This window comes from Lolium rigidum, chromosome 3 (assembly GCF_022539505.1).
Source record: "Lolium rigidum isolate FL_2022 chromosome 3, APGP_CSIRO_Lrig_0.1, whole genome shotgun sequence".
NCBI lineage: Eukaryota > Viridiplantae > Streptophyta > Magnoliopsida > Poales > Poaceae > Lolium > Lolium rigidum.
In genome coordinates this window covers 35,190,465-35,208,119 of record NC_061510.1, presented here as the reverse complement: position 1 = coordinate 35,208,119, position 17,655 = coordinate 35,190,465, and the positions used below count along the sequence as shown (strand labels likewise).

The 17,655-nt window shown below is 45.0% G+C and overlaps 1 pseudogene; it reads left to right on the top strand.

Annotated features, from left to right (window-relative positions):
* Positions 1-8,797: 8,797 nt before the first annotated feature.
* Positions 8,798-13,117, top strand: LOC124694646 (annotated as a pseudogene).
* Positions 13,118-17,655: the final 4,538 nt, after the last annotated feature.

Genomic DNA, 17,655 nt, shown 5'->3' with positions numbered 1-17,655 from the left:
CGACGTACGCCGTGGGGCCGGTTGGTGGAGTAAAGAGAAAGAGGTGGCTGAAGCGTCAAGTGCACTCCAAGTGAAGTGAATGGGGAAATGACGACGGCGTTACCACGAGTTACCGAATGATGAATTGATGATGATGGACTCGTGCTCCACTGGACTGGAATGGGCTGTGTCGGTCCAATTTGCACTGGGAGCCCAAGATAAGCCCAGAGTAGGCCCTGTGTCTTATTTATTATGTAATAATAATGTGGAACAACTAGTATTTTTTTAGCACTGATGCATTGCTCCCCTGTAAGGTAAGATCCCAGTTCCTTCAATATGCGGCTGTGGGTTGAGTCGATTCATCTTCCTCAGTCGGAGCTACCGGTTTATTACTTTGCAATTTTCCTTTTGGAAACCATCCATGTTATTCTAGAATATATGAGTGTGACCCATATGTACATTATCTATATTTGGAATAGCCACAAATATGCACAATTTGTTCTTTCGTCTCTTCGGTTGTATGTTAACAACCTTAAATACACTTAAAATTTATCTCACACATTTTACTTCCGAAGCTTGAATATTTTCAGACAGGTCTTCGTTTAACAAAAGTTGTGAAATACCACGCTCAATATTTATATACATTCTAGTGTTCCTCAAGTATGGAATTTAACACATGTTTGACAATTTGTGGATATACGTTGGTAGGTAACCTCTTTGTTCTCTATATTCTCAACACACTAATCTCTTGTGCAATTTTCAACGAGCCAAACGATATCATTTCATGTTGGATAATTAGGCACAATTTGCATGATTAATTCTAGAATATTAAGCATGATGCCGGCAACTACTAACATGTAAAACTCGTACATACTAGATGTATTAATCAACATGAATAGTAGCAGGACAAACGGTACAACATCCATTGTTAAACAGATCGAGATATATCGCACGTACCGCTCTGGTGGAGGTGGAGGTGTTCATGATAACGTTGTTGACGACGGGTCGAAGTAGATGACGTTAAAGGCGACGGTAGGCAGCACCATCCAACTTGGACGGAAGACGACCCGTGATGAAGAGTTTGAGCAGTCGCGCAGAGCGCAGAACGCTTTTCCAAAAACCTAATTCACCCTCTCCCGTACATGATCGCAAAGGCGAGTGGTTCCGGAGACCTGCTCTCCCGTTCTCCAGTACACGCCAGCGGGCGGGATGGAGTAGACTACGATAGCGGCGCAATTAGAAAGAGGTGGCAAAACCCTAACACGTCGCACATTTCGAGTCAGTTACAGATAGCACACGATTCGGGTACCCAAACCGACAATCCACTCAACACGGGCTCGGCGTGTCGAGACGAGGAGGAGCGCACGTGTATCACTCCTCTACTCACTCACTTACTAGTGATGGAACAACCCACCTTATAAGGTGGTCTAACTTCCTCTCAACTTTCCATGTGAAACTAAATTTCTCACCTTTTATCACTACCTAGTGAGTTGCTACCAACTTAGGCTCAAACTTACCTGGCCTACCACTATGTGAACTTTGAGATTTATAGGAAAATCTAAAATCTAATATAGGTCCAATATTTCAACATTTCCATGTAGATATTACATGATATGTCCTTCGGTCCTAAGTACTTAACGCAGATTTAGTCAAAATATAGTCTAAACTGTGTCTAGATATATTGTACTTGTGACAATTATTTAGGGTCGTGGGGAGTACAGATTTTTCTCCATGAAAATAATGCTTTCACTTGAAGAAAAAAACTTCCTCTCCAGAGAAAGAAAGAGATATCACCAAAGAAAACGGAAAGGCAATGACGGGCTAGACTGGCGTTTGCTTGGGGCGTCCCAGGTCTGTTTCAGCGCGAATGAGTTAACGTGTTGCCGTCTTGGCAATACGGTCGAGGCGTACGGGTTTGGAGCTCTAGATCCGTAGGACCCAATGGTACGTTTTCATCATGCTGTGAGTTGGACCTTGTTTGGCGCGGGTGGCTACTTGTAGAATGGCGTGAGAACCAGCCCTTGTTGTGCTGGCCCCTGGTTAGCAACTGTCCATATAGCTGGAGGGTGATCGAGAAAATAATACACTGCAAATAAATAAATCAAGAAAGCGACGTGCAACCATCACATGTAAACGGAAAATAGTCGCTGACCTTGGATGCGTTGTCTTTTGGTCAGGAATGTGAGATTTTTTAGTCCCGCGGAGAGAACGCATCACTAGCCGTTGGACCTTTTAGCCTACGATAGATGAAAACCTTCAAGATAAAATAGAAAACTGCTATGTCAAAGTCGTGGTCTCAATTTTTCCATGGCAGCTTTCCTCTCAGTCGTGCAGGGGCGCGCGGGGAGATGCAGAGGGTCATCTTTCGATGACTCTACTTTCTGATGATTCCATCTTCTTACATGCATCAACTATGAACAAAAAGTCTTCATCAGGAGTTTCGAAGAAAACTTTGCTTCTTCTTCTGCGCCGTAATCTGTAAACCAGGTCACGGTAAACTTGTCGACCGTAGCAACATAAAGTATGATATTATCTTTGGGAAGAATCAAGGTCGCTAAAGTTAAAGAAGAATAAGAAGAAGACCAAAAATGGAGCATCGTTTTAAGTTGACCGAGAACTTTTTGTGTCCAAGCTGATGATCCTAATCCTAAGCATCTGTTCTTAGAAATTTATATTGGTTAAACTAGTTAGAAATACCAAATTTTTGCAAAGAAAAAAAATTGAAATGGAAAAAAGAAAGTGCAAAGACAAAGAGAGAAGTTACCGAAGGAAAAAGGAAAAGAATAGGTAAAAAATCCAAAGCACCAGCAAAATAGTAGATGTGAAGTAGCAGAGCCGCAAGAAGAAAGAAAAATCAAAGCAGCCAAGGTCGATGAACCTGTTGAGAGAATGGAAGCGATGTCATGTAGAGCGTATTGATCTTCCGTGGGTTAGTTAAGGCATCTTCTGTTCAATCCAAACAGACCGAATCCTTCCGAATATGGGCATGACCCAATGACGCGTCCCAAACAAATTACCTCCCCTCTTTCTTTCCCTATACACAGTGTAGAAACGGTTAGGAAGAGTCCGGCTTTCGACCCCTGTTTGCTCGACCCGATCCTTTTCCAATGGAACAAAGTGACAAAAAAGAATGATTAGTCCATTTGGAAAGAAACAAGAGGAGAGTCCGCGATGACCTATTTCAAGCCCAAATTTGGGTTGAGAATGCGGCCACGCGCATAACACCCATGTTCGCGTGCATCCTCCTCTGGTCCTCCCCAGACTCGCCCGCTAGTGGCACACATACCAATGCACAACTAAAGAAACCCCCTCCCTCACCGTTGTGACCCCATCATCTGCACCGTTCATCGCTTTGTTGGTGTAGTCCGGTTTGGCTGCTGCTCGCGAGAGTACAGGACTATTGCCGGCTTTGTTGTGCGCAATTGTACGATCTTGGGACCTAGAGCGATGATGTTGTAGTGTCATGTCTTCGTCCCAAGGCTCAACTGGTTTTTGCGACTATCTTCCGTGACAGGACATGTTCGGCCATTTCGTCGACCGTTGGCTTAGAACCGTTCATCCTCCGTGCCTAAGACATGTTCTATCATTTTGCTTGGTAAGGGCAACATAGCACACATGTGGATGGGTGCGTCGTCATTCTTGAGGCGGTTGTGCCACAAGATATGTGGATTTGCTGTCTTTCTTTAGCATGATAGGTTCTCACAATTGATATCAATGTGCTCCAACGCTCTCAGGTATTATCTAGGCTTGTGGAATGCAATGCTCAAGTGGTCAACTATAGTATCAATATCCATGCATAGAACAAGGGATACTATCTAGCTGATTGTATCTATCCTGATTGGTCTACAATTATGAATACAATCAACTACCCTGAAGAAAAGAAATGTAAGAGGTTTGCAAAAGAATAAGAGCCTTGTATGAAGGATGTGGAGCGGGAATTTGGTGTGCTCCAAACCCAGTTGCTATTATTCAGCACCCTGCTAGAACATGGATCATTAAGACTATGTGGGAGGTGATGATTGCTTGTGTGACCGTGCCCAACATGACCATTAAGGATGACCGTGATGATAGCCTCTTTGGTCAAGGTGGCAATTTTATGGTGAATTGGTAGACCCGGAGCCTAGGGCAACATTGTTGGGCATGGGCATCATGAGATTTGTGATCACCACACTCACGGTCGACTTCAAGAGGATTTGATTGACCATATGTGAGATCACGTAGAAAACCAGTAGTCACCTCTCTCTCTCTCTCTTTAAACATAAGGCTCGAGAGCCCAGCTTTAAATTAATAAAGCCATCAACCGGCTAGGATACAATGGTGCTGATTACACAAACTTGAACAAGGTAAAAGAAAGAGGCAAAGCCCTAGAGGAACTACAGAGAATTCCACTCGGCAGCGCCACCAAAGAGCCCACAAGTACAAGCTACGGAGAACTGCCGCGGACGGAAAGAGACGTGCCAAGCGAGGGGAAGAAGCACCAGCGTCAAAGAGATGAAGATCCGGCTCCGAGACCACCTCGCCTTGCTGCCGCCGAAGGAGGGACCCTTCCCATCTCATCGGCCAACACAGAGCCTAGCGGTGGTGGAGCGCCCAAAGAAAGCCTTGAACTTGCTGACTGCCGCCATAGGCCTCACCATAGACACACCCAAACCGCACCACCGTCATTGTCACCACACCGAAAGCCCTCTGTCCCCTCAACCCAAAGCGGCGCCTCCAAGGAGGAGAACGACGCAATGCGCCATCGTCGCCCGGCCAAAGCCTGAGTTTTCACCCGGGAAGAAGAGGAATTAGGGGAGGGTTGCCTCACCAGCCCTTCAAGAAGGAGAACGGCGATAGAATCGTCGCTGCCGATGTGGCTGGCACCGAGCCAGCCAAGAGTTTCCCCCGGCAGCTCCCCTACCGAGCTCGCACGGACGCAGAACGGGCAGTCCGAGGACCAACCATGCCGTATCTGGCGCAGAAAGATCGGAAAGTGGAGACGCCAACGAACAGACGAAGAACGCGCCGGAGCACGACTACGCCGCACCAGCCATCCACCGACTCCTCACCGTCCACACGGCCAAGGAGATCGGCCAGCACCAGCGAACGCCACCCGCCTTCCGGTCAACGTCGCCACCCACCGTCCAGGGCCGCCGCCCCGGCGTCCAAACTCCGCCCGCCACAGATCCGAGGGAGCCCGGAGGACCACAAAGCAAGGGATCCGCCTCCAAAAGCGCTCGTCGGCCGGCAGCACCACCACGGACCTGGAAGTGGCCAGAGCAGCACCTGCAGCCTCATGGCTGCCTGTGGTACCAGATCTAGGGATTTGGTGGGCTCGGCCGGGCCCGGGGCCCCTGCCCCGGCCCGCGCGCGAGGCGGCCGCCCTGGCCGCGCTGCCCGTCCGGCTCCACTCACAGGGTGTTGCGCTGCCGCCGACCGCCAGGCGCCATGGACGCCCTCCCTCGCGCCGCGCCGCCCAACTCCAACAGACCGCAACGGGCCGAGCTCGCGCCGCCCGCCGTTGCAGAAGCTTCCGCGGAAGCCGCCGCCGCCCCGAGCACGCACAACCCGCAGAGCCGCCGCGCCGCCGTCGAACGGCCGCGCCGCCACGCCCCCTGCCCAGCGCCGCGCCTCCCCGCACCGATGCCGCCCGCGCCGCCATCACCACGAGGAGGAGAGAAGGCGCCCCGCCGCCGCCGACGCCGACCGAGCTTTGCCCGGTGGCGCCTCCTGGCGGCGGCGAGGCGGGGGAGAGAAGGACGCGGCTGGCGGCGGCGGCGGGTTAGGGTTTCGCCCTGGGACTCGCGGGAGCCCAGGACGAAACGGTATCTTGGGAAAAAAGTCCCTGTTCCTTCTCTCTCTCTCTCTCTCTCTCTTGCTTGTGAACTATGTTATTTATTTGGTTCTAAGCTATTTCAACTTATTTGGTTGTAAACTTCATTATTGTTTTTCTTTCATATATTTCAATTTGGTGAAATGAGAAAAAAAAGAGGCAAAGTGGCCAGTGTAGACAAATGGGTCTTGTGAATTATATTCGAAATAGAGGCCGCTAGAGATGGCTAGGCATGACTGGGATGTGAGTTGTGGCGTGCGTGAGTGTGGTGCGTGTGTTTGTGCGTTTTGCGCAAGATACTACAGCTTGCATCTTTCTTCTCTTTTTTGAGTTGTATAGCTTGTATTCTTAGTAGAGGCTCAAATAAAATCGCGGCCGGTGAATTAGGCTCCTCCATGATCAAGGGTCAGCATGGACGCGGAGGGTCATCACGTACGCCAGTATATATATTCCAGGCATGGCGCTCCCAGTCCCAGAGCTCACTCCACTCCTGCTCCTCTTCATTGCCGCCGCACGCCGGTAGCAGGTACCCTCCCTCCCTCCGTGCTGCTTTTTCTTTCCTTTCCCTGTTGCTTGTAGGTATGATGTATGTTTGGATGTGTTATGGACATAGTGATGCCAGAAGCTAATTTATTTCCTTTCTCATCTAGAGCGTGATGTTCATGTTCTGTTTCTGCGTCCATGCTTAGTGTGATGTGTTAGTACGCATGAATTTCTGTGGTTTTTGTAAAGTTTCATTCTTGAACTGTGTTGTAGCTACAAAACCTAGGAGCTGTTTTTCTTCAGAACCCATGAGTTTTCTTGTTACCCCACAAACGCCAACACTCAAAATATATATTTCTTAAGAGGAAAAGGCATAGCCCTGCTTTTCATTAGAGCAACAGAAACTAGGGAGTTCTATCGTGGTTTCACGCTGGGGATCACCAGCTTACACAAGTAGCAACAACGACTAGCAAGCCAACAAACAAAGCACAAGAACTCCCGTAACTATCCTAGTCCTAGGTCAGAAACGTCAAAACTCAAAATCCACACCTTTAGGCCGTGGTGGACTCCCTGCTGTCACCCGATCCCTGTAGGGATTGATTCCCTAGCAATTCTACAAATCAATGAAAACATGATATTCTCGATGATCAAGCACAGGGCTACATGGCTGATAGAGAAAATTTTCTCGTCTGGCCTCACAAACAGATCACCAAGTTTCAGAAGAACACTTCATTTTGTTAACCCCTGAACTTTCTTCTTCAGCGAGGGAATAATGGTGTAGCACAAGTTACATCTTCAATTTGGTGCATCCTCGGTAGATTTGGCATCCACCACTCCATTAACTCGTCAAAGTGAACATGGATACCATCTAGAGTAAAAGATAATGTCCTAAGCTTTAACAAAAACAGATCAAACTCCTCTACGAGCGCTACCTAGATTTGAGCTTGCACACTACACTTCCTGCAAAAAAAAAAAGTCTTATTATCATTGTTTTTGGAAAATACTCAAGTACTAGAGGAGACCAAAGCATCTGTTGTAATTTAATGTTGGAATCAGTTACAGTAATCCAATCAAAATTAAGTTTGCCGTTTAGTACTCTCTCCTTCCATAAAAAGATGCCAAAGATTTGTTTAAATTTGGATGTATCTATACACTAAAGAGTGTCAAGATATATCCAAATTTAGTCAAACTTTCAACATCTATTTGTGGTCAGAGGTAGTACCAGAAAAAGATCTTTCAGCAACTAACTCCACAGAAGATCTTGTTTCACAAAGGCGCCATTGTTGACATAAGAAATTCAGAACTAAAGAGTACGGGAAATAAGGCAAACTAACAGCCTGGGTGGTATAATTCAATCATCAGTCATTTGTTTTGGACCAGTATGTTCTACTCCCTCCGATCGAAATTAATTGACTCCACTTTATATAAGTAAGGATGTACCTAGATGCGTTTGTCAAGTAATTTAGATCGGAGGGAGTACATAAATGATGTACAAAATATTAAACAAGGAACTCCAATGGTTGGTCTTAGCTCAATTTCACAAAAAAGAAGTCCCACTATCATCATTAGCTCATTAGAAAGGAGACAACCTTTCCCTAAATTGTATTTAATATCTGTTGATTTGCTAGCAGATTTGCTCCTACCATATCTACCTGCCTTGCTAGCTTGATAGGTAGACATGTTCAGATGCTCCCTCGAGAAATTTACTCTGGAAAAGTATGTTACTCAAAGTACCAATCAGTGTCAGGCCTGCCTTGCTAGAGTCTATTTCGTTCCAAATTATGTCAAATATGGAATTCTCTTGTTTAAATCATTCAGGTACACAACAGAAAGGCCCAATATAACCTTCCCAATACTATATGCACATTGTTTTTCTGCAGATAAGTGAATCTTCTATTGTTAGAAAACTACAACCTTAATCTCAAAAAAAAAAAAACTGCAACCTTTAGTCAACTTCATTGTTTGGAAAAACGATCACTCATTACACTAATGTACTATTCATTTGATAAGACTGAATCTGACCTAGCTAACTCACCTCCCAACTCACCACTTTTAAGATATTGACGCATTGAACTGGATGGGTTGCGGATACAAAATAGTGAGCTCCTTATGATTAGCATATGAAGTATCTTTAGAAGATCTTTGGGTTTGCAGGAGATGTGTCGCTTATCAACAGTGTGTTGACACCAGAAATTTATGATTTCAGGCAGCAACAGAGTTCAGCTTCTTTCTTTCCCTTGGTAGACCTTTGTATTGTTTTCAGTCTTCTAAGTTCATCAAATTTGCTCACCCTTCTGAAAACAGGAAAATAAACACATCTTTAATAGCATTTCATCATATTGATCAAATATTTCTAGACATGCCGATTTTCGCTCTGCATTTTATGAGTTGTCAGTGGTTTACCGTACCTTTACATTTTACTATAACTAATATTTACCACTTCTCACTTATATGCACAGAAGGCGTGACACACAGCATATACGAGATACGACTGCTGAGTGGTTCAAGTACTTGAAGCAGGAAATGTCTTCCTCAACGTCTACTTCCAGTTCTTCTAGCCGGAACCGCCAGAGCTCCCGGGCAAGGGTATTAGCACAGACAACCCTTGATGCTGAACTCAATGATGAATATGAAGAATCTGGTGACTCCTTTGACAACTCCAAGCTGGTTGAAGCCCAGCTGACTGCTCCACCTTTGCAGCACGGGCTGTCGGAGAAGGTCATAGCCTACTTGCAGCACATTCAGACAGGAAAGATAATCCAACCATTTGGTTGCTTGTTGGCCCTTGATGAGAAGAGCTTCAATGTCATCGCATTCAGTGAAAATGCGCCGGAAATGCTTACAACGGTCAGCCATGAAGTAACCAGTGTTGATAACCCCCCAAGGCTAGGCATTGGCACAAATGTACAGTCTCTTTTCACTGACCAAGGTGCGCTGCATAAGGCACTGGGGTTTGCTGATGTTTCTTTGCTGAATCCTATCCTAGTTCAGTGCAAGACCTCAGGCAAGCCTTTCTATGCCATTGTTCATCGATCAACTGGCTGTTTGGTGGTAGACTTTGAGCCTATAGAGCCAACAGAATTTCCTGCCACTGCTGCTGGGGCTTTGCACTCTTACAAGCTTGCTGCCAAGGCAATCTCCAAGATCCAGTCACTGCCAGGTGGAAGCATGGAAGTGCTATGCAATACTGTGGTTAAGGAACTCTTTGACCTTACAGGGTATGATAGGGTTATGGCTTACAAGTTTCATGAAGATGACCATGGCGAGGTCTTTGCCGAGATCACAAAGCCTGGTCTTGAGCCTTATCTAGGTCTGCACTATCCAGCCACTGATATCCCTCAAGCATCCAGGTTTCTTTTCATGAAGAACAAGGTACGGATGATCTGTGATTGCCGTGCGACATCCATAAAGGTCATCGAAGATGAGGCACGTCCCTTTGATATTAGCTTGTGTGGTTCAGCACTCAGAGCACCACACAGTTGTCACCTTCAGTACATGGAGAACATGAACACGATTGCATCCCTTGTCATGGCTGTCGTCGTTAATGACGATGAAAGAGGAGGATGAATTCAAGTCTGAACAACCAGCACAACACCAGCAGAAGAAGAAACTATGGGGCCTCCTTGTTTGTCATCATGAGAGCCCCAGATATATCCCTTTTCCTCTGCGTTATGCTTGTGAGTTCTTAGCACAGGTGTTTGCTGTCCATGTAAGCAAGGAGTTTGAATTGGAGAAACAGCTGCGTGAGAAGAGCATACTGAGGATGCAAACCGTTCTCTCTGACATGCTGTTCAGAGAAGCCTCTCCCCTGACTATTGTATCAGGGACACCCAATGTCATGGACCTAGTCAAATGTGATGGTGCTGCTCTTTTGCATGGAGGCAAAGTATGGCGCCTGTGTAATGCTCCGACCGAGTCTCAGATACATGATATTGCCTTATGGCTGTCAGAAGTTCACAGGGATTCCACTGGCCTGAGTACTGATAGCCTCCATGATGCTGGCTATCCAGGAGCTTCTGCTCTTGGTGATATGATTTGTGGAATGGCAGTGGCCAAGATTAACTCCAAGGATATTCTTTTTTGGTTCAGGTCACATACAGCTGCTGAAATCAGATGGGCAGGTGCAAAGAATGATTCCTCGGACATGGATGACAGCAGAAAGATGCACCCAAGACTGTCTTTCAAAGCATTCCTTGAAGCTGTCAAGATGAAGAGCTTGTCTTGGACTGACTATGAGATAGATGCTATTCATTCGTTGCAACTTATACTTCGAGATATGCTGAATGATGCCATCAAGCCAACCCGCGAAGCTAGTTTAGATAAGCAGATGGGTAATCTTAAACTTGATGGGCTTGCAGAACTGCAGGCAGTGACCAGTGAAATGATTCGTCTAATGGAAACAACAACTGTTCCAATATTGGCAGTAGATGTCAATGGATTGGTCAACGGGTGGAATCAGAAAGCAGCGGAATTGACTGGGCTAAGAATTGATGATGCTATCGGAAGAGACATACTTTCCCTTGTGGAGAAATCTTCTCAACCAGTTGTCGAGAGGATGCTATATCTGGCTTTGCAGGGTGAGTAAAAAATTTCTGTTTGTTTTCATTATTTACCCCCTGCCTCTACTTTTAGCTGCAACTTTGTTTGCTATATATGTCTCCTTTTATATACTCTTGGGAGTATGTACTCCCACATACAGTATATCTGTTAAATGAATGCATTATGCCACTTTAACATTCCAAATATACCTCATTAATTATTCTAAAATACCTCAATATAGATAGTAGGAAAAAAGTATCACCGGAGCCCTTAGTTTTTTTAATATACCATTTTTCATGTACAGAAAAGCAGTAGGTATCCAAATAATATAAAGTATATGGACTCAAATGATTTTTTTCATAGACTCACTTTGAGGTATCTTGTAATCAGTAATGAAATATGTTTAAAATGATAAAGAGGTGTATATGTAGAATTGTAGATACATAATTTGTGTGTTGAACCTAACTGGTCACCGTGTCACCTACTTACACTATTTACACTTGATTAGTTGGCAATATCAATTCTCTAAATATTTCACTGATCAAGCAGGTAAAGAAGAGAAAGAAGTTCAATTTGAGGTGAAGACTCATGGCCCGAAGGTGGATGATGTCCCTGTTATCTTGATTGTGAATGCTTGCGCAACTCGGGACCTTCATGGTCATGTTGTTGGGGTGTGCTTTGTAGCCCAAGATATGACTGTCCATAAGTTGGCGATGGACAAGTTTACTCGGGTTGAGAGAGACTACATGGCGATCATTCACAACCCGAACCCATTGATTCCTCCTGTATTTGGTGCTGATGAATTTGGATGGTGCTCTGAGTGGAATGCTGCAATGACCAAGCTAACTGGGTGGCACAGAGATGAAATGCTTGATAAGATGCTTCTTGGTGAAGTGTTTGACAGTAGCAATGCCTCTTGCCGTTTGAAGAACAAAAATGCATTTGTAGGTCTTTGCGTTCTTATCAATAGTGCACTAGCCGGAGAAGGATCAGAAAAGGCTCCATTTAGCTTCTTCGACCGAAGTGGGAAGTACATTGAGTGTCTTCTATCAGTGAACAGAAAAGAAAATGAGGGTGGTCTCATCACTGGAGTATTCTGTTTTATTCATGTCGCTAGTCAGGAGCTGCAACATACTCTACAGGTGCAGAAAGCTTCAGAGCAGAATTCACTAAAAAAGCTGAAGGCTTTCTCCTACATGAGACATGCGATCACGAACCCTCTCTCAGGCATGCTTTACTCAAGGAAAGCACTGAAGAACACAGGTTTAAATGAAGAACAGATGAAGCAGATCCATGTCGCAGATAATTGTCACCACCAGCTAAACAAGATACTTGTGGACTTGGATCAAGATAACATCACCGAAAAGTACTGTTCTTGCCAAATCTTCTGAATTGTTCTATTAGGTTGATATTGTCTTTCGTTGTCCTAATTCCACTTGATTTCATGCCTATATGCCTTCTTATGTGACTAAAATTGAACGATAAATATGTTCACATTTACACAACTTGTTAAGCTTAGCCACTACACTGCCTTGGGTAAACTTGCCCAGTATGGCTTCAGTTACTAATCAAACATGCATTTAGATTTTTGAGTTATTATCTGCATAATAAACTTAATGTTATCTCTAGAAGCAACTTACCTTTCATCTTTTGTGGCCACATATGTAGCTGCTTGGTTTTGGAGATGGCTGAATTTGTGTTGCAAGATGTGGTGATGGCTGCTGTAAGTCAAGTACTGCTAGCCTGCCAGGGAAAAGGGATCAGAGTCTCTTGCAACATGCCAGAGATATTTATGAAGCAATTAGTCTACGGAGATGGTGTTCGACTCCAGCAGGTTCTCTCTGATGTCCTATTTGTTTCAGTGAAGTTCTCTCCTGTTGGAGGTTCTGTTGGGATTTCTTCCAAGCTGACAAAGAAAAGCATCAGAGGAAATCTTCATCTTATTGACCTTGAAATCAGGTATATTGATCACTCAAGTTCAATTTGCATGCATAGGCCCATTAATTACTTTCTGACAAGGAAGACGAAAAGTATGAATGCTCAATGGTCGTTTTTCGACGGGAATGCTTAGTGATAGTTATTCTTGTCTTTATTATTGTCAGGATCAAGCACCAGGGATTAGGAGTCCCAGCAGAGCTAATGTCACAAATGTTTGAGGAGGACAGCAAGGAGAATTCAGAGGAGGGACTGGCCCTCCTAGTATCTAGAAACCTGTTGAGTCTCATGAATGGCGATGTACGCCATCTAAGGGAAGCTAACGTGTCAACCTTCATCCTCACCTTCGAACTTGAAATGGGACAATGATGAAGAAGCCAGTCCAGGGAAAAGCCAACCGGCTAGGCTATGGACTTGGTGCCCTAATCATTTTTCAGTTAGTAATAAATTGAGTCTTAGGATTTGGGAACAGAAAGGTTTTGTCCCGAAGAAGGTTACCCTGCTGTTTCCAAATCGTTTAGAAGTCTATTTCTAATTCTAGTCGGAGTATTCATGTAATCGAATTATTTATATCCCCGCTGGTGGAGGAAACAAATCAAGCAAGAAACTAAACCTAAACTTCTATTAACCCCTGCGCCTTGTGTACCTTCCTCTCTTCCTGGCAAGGGGCGACGGGGTTTCATGCCTCGTTAGAGCACAGTTACTACCTGTGATCAACTCCCAATGCTCTTAGGCGCCAAACATCTGTGAATCCCCTGATGTGTTTCTTTTGTCACAACTGTTGGTTGTGCATATTTCTACTTTCTTAACCCATGCTCCGCTGTGACAATACAAAAGGGTGCCCGTGAAACCCACAAACCCACAGCTAAAAGCTAGTATAGCTTATAGCTTTAGTCTTTAGTTACTGACATTATTGATAAAAAATCGTTGTCTCCCTAACTGCTACGGGTATGAGTGTATGACACTGAATGAAAAGCTATGGATATGATATTGTTCAACTATTTGTCACTGAAAGTGAAGTAATTTTCTGATGTACGTACTATATATCTTATTAGTATGGAAGGGTTTGGCTTTTAAGGCCCAATTTTCAGAAGTAGCGATGTCAGTGTGGCCTTTTGCTACATAATTTTGTTTTCTGCTTTCCATGCAGCTATGTTTCAGTTTCAAGGATAGCCATGAGCTGATGAGTGACGGTGAGTTAGTGACATTTTCTGGGGAGGATTGAGTTTACTGCAGCCTATAGTAGAGCCAGTCAGTGCAGAAGCAAGGTTGGATTCTAGGATTGCTTGTCAGCGGCTCAGTGCAAGGTTCAAGTTTAAGTCTACATGAATAAATTCTGAACTCAAATGCACACCGGTGGCAGTTTACCTTTGCTCCAGCATCAGATTGCAGTTTCCGCGCGGCGGCTGCGAATGCGTAGGCCAGAAAGAGGCCGCCGGTAGAGGGGGTGGCCGATGAGAGCGCCGCGCGGCAGCCCTCCTCCTCGGATCCACCTCCATGGTCTCCCTCCTCCACGCCGGATCCTATTGCCCCTGCCATCCTTCTCCCCGCCTGGTCCTAACCCTAACTTGTGCCATGGTTGGAATAGGATGGGGGACGGCGCGAAGGAGGTCCATGTACTCGATGGCTTCCCGCGCGTGGCCGGGAGGCAACATGCTGTTCTTGCCCTGCTTCGATGGGTAGCATGAGCTGGAGAGGTGAAGCGGCACATGGAGATAGGCGTGCAGCGTGCTGATGTGGTGCGGCGAGTACAGCAAGAACGGCCTCTGCTTTACATCAAAAAAAAAAAAAAATCCATTGCAACCAAACACAGCACAGTGGAAAGGTAAAATGGTCCATGTATTATTAACTATATCAAGGCTGACCCTTTTTGCCGCAACGGCAGCGTTTTGGCAACTGTTTCATCCTCTAATTCATCCAATCAGCCTTAAACACGTTGGATTTTTGCACTGTTCATGGGCAAGCGCTCCTACGCATGCGGGAGTCTGTTTCCCTTTCCTTCCTTATTTTTACTTGGTACAATTCCGATTTACCGGGAGCCAGCCGGTCATCCTTTCCTTACGGGAGGGTTGCTTTCAATCTCCGGTTCTATCGGTATTGGCCGATCGTGCATGCTATCATGCATTACTGCCCTTATCTCATTGACACGTACCTTTTTACGTGTCCACCTCTTCTCTTCACCGTAAATATAGACCCATCCAGAAACATCAGTTAGTCAAAGCGGTTTTGAGTTCTCACGATCGACAATCAAGGAAGTACATCCCCTCCTCATCCCTTTCCTCCAAAAAGAAACCAATCGCTAGGAGGACAAATCGCCCCGGCCGGAGACGAGGCTCCCGATGGTTCACTTCTAATGGAGGCACGTTGCAACCGGCCAAGGATGTATGGTGCGGCAGGTGGCGGTGCTTGGGCAGCAAGGCAGAGGCGGCGTGGAATGGTGTCCCACGTCTAGGTCGCCGGAGCTTGGCCGGGGCAAGCTGATGGCGAGATGCAGCCGCCATGGTCGACGAGATCCGCGTCCAGTTGGCACCGCCGCGGGACGGCGCCTAGGCCACTCTTCGGAGGTTCGCCCCGGCCTGCCTCCTCCGCGCTAAGGCTGGGCTTCCAGTGTAGCCCCTGCTCCTCCGACAGGGCAAGCTGCTCGCTGGGATGGGGGTCGGCATCTCCACGTGCTGGAGGGCCAGATCGTGCTATCTGTTGTGATGGGCGCCTAACCCTCCCGGCGCCACCCCGGCTTCATCTGGAACGCGATCTCTTCGCGTTATGCGGATCAGTGGCCAGGACACGAGAGATCCTCCACGATAGCGCCACGCTCAATGGTGAGACTCTTCACCCTCCACAACCCGCCTCCTTGGAAATATCCCGGCTTACATGGTACGTATATTTTGCCTTTCCTGGACATGGCATCTGATTCCATAGGATGAGGTTTGTACTACGGTCCGAAAGAATCCATATTTTTTTATAGCATGATGATGTTGCGTTGATGCTTGATGACATTACCGATAGACTGAAGGAGTAGACATGAGGCATGAGGGCCAAGTTTCAGGAGGGACGAGTGTCAGATTAACAGGCCAATAAGGATATCACCTGAAATTCAGGTTCTCCACGCAGAAAACGGTTTGAAGGAAGCATACTGTTATTTTAGGAGCGAAGTGAATTTGCTGACTTGCTGCATTAAAAAAAAAACTTTTTTGCCTACTGATTTTAAATGAGCAGAATTTTTCAGTTCAGTACTGACATGCAGTTTAGTTAGTTAAGATTATAAAAAGTGCATGAGGTCAGGTATTTGTTCATTTCATAGATGTGCATTATTTTGCAATAATGTGTCCGACTTCTTGCACAAGAAGATAAATTGTAGACCTGCAGTCAAGTTGACTCTGTAGATCTTCATCTTGATTATTAAATAAATTTCCAAAAGGAAGTATGATCAGTAGATAAACTTTACTAAGATGGTGCCCTATATTAAGAATTTGATTGTAGATAGTCCATGGTTCTTTAAGCTCTGGGTCCCATGAAGGTAAAGGTGTGTACATAATAATTGTTTTATCTTTTAAATATTCATCGCTTGCACAAAATCTGCTGCGGTTCTGTTAGATCGATCGTTTGGGCTTAGTTGGCTTGAGTTTAAGAAATGCATATAATGGTCATTCACATTACAGCACGGTACAATTCATCTTTGCTGGTCATGATAAATCAAAGTCAGGGACATACAGCTGATAAGGCTGGTGTTTACTTGCTGAAACCTGTATTTTGTCCTTGGCAGTAAAATGTTGCCTCTTTGAGAGTAAAATCGAGGAAAGGCTTAAAAATGTGCCTAACTGTTGCTTCGTGTTTCCTGTTTGCAGCTCATCATATTTGTACAAATCATGTTTGTGGATCAGTTGATATATCTTGCATGTAAAATTATGGACTACACTTTTGGGTGTGATACCACTCTCCAAGCCTCTCTTAATACACTATTATATAGCAGTTGGTATCTTTTGTATGTTATTCTCTCAAATTTCATTTTCACTAGGCACTCTCATAGTTGCCTTCCTTTTTTGCTGTTAGAATTAATAAGCTTTTTGATTTATTGGCTTACAGGTTATGGGAATCCTATTATTGATCATATATTGTTGCTCTCAACAGAAGCTATCAGCAGCGGAATTCATGGTTAGCTTTGACACAAAGCCGTCCAACGACTTCGTCATGTTGATTACTTCAGTGTTGAGGTAATCTCTATCTATATTGCTTATTTCAGTGTGGTTGTTAATCATCTCTGCTGTAAATTTACTAAACTGAATCTCACTCTTTCATTACATATAAGGAATACCTTTTCTGCCGTATTACAGACTCAGCTTGCTCATTGAACATATACGTGGAATTACTTCTGAATTGTAACCGATAATTTAGCATGTTATCCACTCGCGTTGTGGTTGCCTAGGAGAGTGCTCTCTTTCCTTTTAGCTCTTTCGCTATGCACAACAACCTTCGGTTTGAGATGTATAGTACTCAATTTTTAGTCATATGAGTAAATATAGGAAAATCCAAAACTATCCAGCTGAACGCTCAATGGAAGAGAAGCTTGCTAGCTATACTATTGTTCTGATCTTTATTTATTTTAGCTGGTTCTCACATACTGCAGCAACTTCATGTATCGTTTCCCAGCCTAGCAGCCGCTGCAGCAGTGGACTTGCCATGATTTTTTTTCAGTGTTTCTTTTCTCGGTCGCGCAGATCTAAAAAACCTGCAGTTGAGCACTGCATTCTAATGCAATAGCCAGCTGTGACACTGGATTCAAGAGCCGTGCTCTAAAAACGAATACCAGGTTTATAGACTTTATTTTTAAAAAATGGATGGAGGAAGCAGCATTTTTTTCACATAGCTCGGTGCACTCCTAAATATTGTACCTTCTACCTAGGCCCTTC